General features: G+C 39.7%; 1 long non-coding RNA gene across 1 annotated transcript; it reads right to left on the minus strand.

The window, feature by feature from the left end:
* Positions 1 to 6: 6 nt before the first annotated feature.
* On the minus strand, positions 7 to 2,658 carry LOC102294361. Its single transcript, XR_006053470.1, has 4 exons — positions 2,389 to 2,658; positions 2,224 to 2,280; positions 2,019 to 2,095; positions 7 to 94 (listed from the first exon to the last, which is right to left on the minus strand). It is a non-coding gene; the product is annotated as an uncharacterized LOC102294361 (long non-coding RNA).
* Between the last annotated feature and the right edge of the window lie 62 nt (positions 2,659 to 2,720).

Here is a 2,720-nt window from a genome sequence, read left to right on the forward strand (position 1 = left end):
AGAGATTAGTGGTTTTGTTAAGTGGTTCTGCTGAAGGTGATGCTGTTGCTGTTCTTGATTCGTCCACTGCAAACAAAGGTCTCTGACCTGCCATCTGTTGAAATAAGCATAGGCGGCAGGTCAGACCTGCAGAATCATCTTTCAGTGTTTTTAACAAGAAAAGAGCAAAACCTGCCACTGCTAAGAATATGTAAGAATATGGATTTGACGGGCCCGTGTCAGCTTAGAAACAATAATAAATATAAAGAATCTGATTTCCTTTGCAGCCATACTACAAAGAATGAACAATGTTGTGCCATGCTGGAGAATTTAGCTCATCAATCAGAGCTGGCAATGGCCCCTGGATCCCAGAACTGAAGAATCGCAACGCTCCAAGTGTATTTAATGTTAACTAATGTAATTAAAAATGACTCTGGTGCACTATTATTTGTTAATCTTGTTTTAAGACCATCATTATTTCAGCATGTTGCCAGTAAGCATTGTTTGTCAGATCTGGTTTAAGAACCATGCAGTCCAGCTACAGCAGGAATGAGACAGCAGCTAAGAGACGAGATGTCATTTAAATGTAGGGATAACAGCATAGTTTTACAGAAGAAGCAGTCGCACTCGCAGTGATGTTGTTCAAATGAGTGTCACAGGTTCACCATATTTAAACAAAGTAACAAATGTAAGCAAATGGCATAAAATTAGAAACCCAACTTTGTTGTTTGTTTATTTAATGATGTAAAATTATTATTATTATTATTATTATAGTTTAATGTCAAAGTGAATAATACACCCAAAAATGAATCAAGCTGGCTTACTAACAAGAAAGTATACCAACTCATCGTGCCAGAACAATCCAGCAACTTCTCAATTAAAAAATGAAGCTATGATTACCTTACATCTTATGATCAGCTGCAATTGTTTAGAGTAGCTACACAGCATTTACTTTATGTGTTAAGAAACACACCTCTCAGCTACTGTTTACATTTCTGTGCCAGGGACTGCACAGGTCCTGGTACTTCCATGTTCATTTAAACAATGTCCCGCAACATGAATAGTGAACATGAAGCTTATGCATAAGTTCAGTAAGTAACATCTGTAATCAGTTTCTCTGGGTGTTCAGTCTCTTCCGTCAATTTCGGGGCGATCGTGGCTCAAGAGTTGGGAGTTCGCCTTGTAATCGGAAGGTTGCCGGTTCGAGCCCCGGCTTGGACAGTCTCGGTCGTTGTGTCCTTGGGCAAGACACTTCACCCGTTGCCTACTGGTGGTGGTCAGAGGGCCCGGTGGCGCCAGTGTCCGGCAGCCTCGCCTCTGTCAGTGCGCCCCAGGGTGGCTGTGGCTACAATGTAGCTGCCATCACCAGTGTGTGAATGGGTGGATGACTGGATATGTAAAGCGCTTTGGGGTCCTTAGGGACTAGAAAAGCGCTATATAAATACAGGCCATTTACCTTTCAGACTGTAATTTGTGCAACCGACCTCCTCTCCATCTCCATCTCACAGACACTTCAGTCAGAGCTCCATCAAAGGCTCAGTCTTTATCTTCACCATCCCCAGCATCTAGACACTGGGGGGTCCTGTCCTAAATCCAGTCACTGCTGGGGCTCCGTTCTGTCATCAGCGTCTAATCGCCAAATTCATTCATTTCTTCATTTCAGTAAATCATGTTCAATTCTTTCAAGTGATCTCTCCTTTTTGAAATCCTGCACTATGCAACTTGAAGTTTGAAGTCCCTTGAAGTGAATCATTATCTGCTGTATGTAAATATTTTGAACTGAATGCAAGTAATCTTAACCATAACCCCTAAAAAAATCAAAGTACAAATAATATAAATCTAATGGACCTAAGACTGAGCCTTGGGGAGCTCCTCAAGTAACCTACATGCACAATGAATGGTGAATGGATGGGCTGTAAATGGGTGAACTAAGTCATTTACGTAAGTAAAATAGTTTTTAAGATGTTCTGTCTTAGCGCAGTGGCTTATATTTTTAACATGAACTAAAATGATAATGATAACAGTATATAAGTAAATACCGTTTATCATATGCGTCTCTTTCGTCTGGCCCGGACACAACAAACTGTGGCAGTGACGATCACCAAAATAAGAAGACCTGATGGAGAATAACATCAATTGTATTACACATGGAAAAAATAGAGAATTCATTGGTTTTGTATGTGAAGCTTGATTTCAATGCTTTTCAGAGTATAATCTGACGACTGCACAGAACATGACACGTACCTGCTCCGCCTCCTATGAAAACCCAGATGCTAATTCCAAATAATTCATTAGGAAAAGCTTCAGGAATAAAACAAGAGGAGAAGAAATATATTTTATCATGACATGAGTGTAAAATGGTCAGTGTCATAACTATTTGAATGGACAGTTGATAGAAATAATACTTACAGGGTTTTGAGCACTTTTGTGCAGCAGGGTCACTGATCTCAGAGCTGATGGAGTTTGAAACATTGCAAAAGAAGCGAGTGTTTACCACATCGTCGGTTTTCCTTGTAAGTGTCTCTCCTGATCCCTGCAGCTTCTTTTCCTCGTTAAACCATTTAAATTCCAGATTATTGTCTTTCTGTTGAAGAAAAGACGATTAATGGATTTGCTAAAGTTTTAAACCTCCAAGTATAAGAGCAAGCATACTAAATATATTTTGACAGCAAATATATTTTTTAAAATTTTATTTAGTTATCCAGTGTGTGTGTGTGTGTGTGTGTGTGTGTGTGTGTGTG

The sequence above is a fragment of the Haplochromis burtoni genome, unplaced genomic scaffold (genome assembly GCF_018398535.1).
Source record: "Haplochromis burtoni strain Fernald_Lab_line unplaced genomic scaffold, NCSU_Asbu1 Contig_1059, whole genome shotgun sequence".
NCBI classification, from domain to species: Eukaryota; Metazoa; Chordata; class Actinopteri; order Cichliformes; family Cichlidae; genus Haplochromis; species Haplochromis burtoni.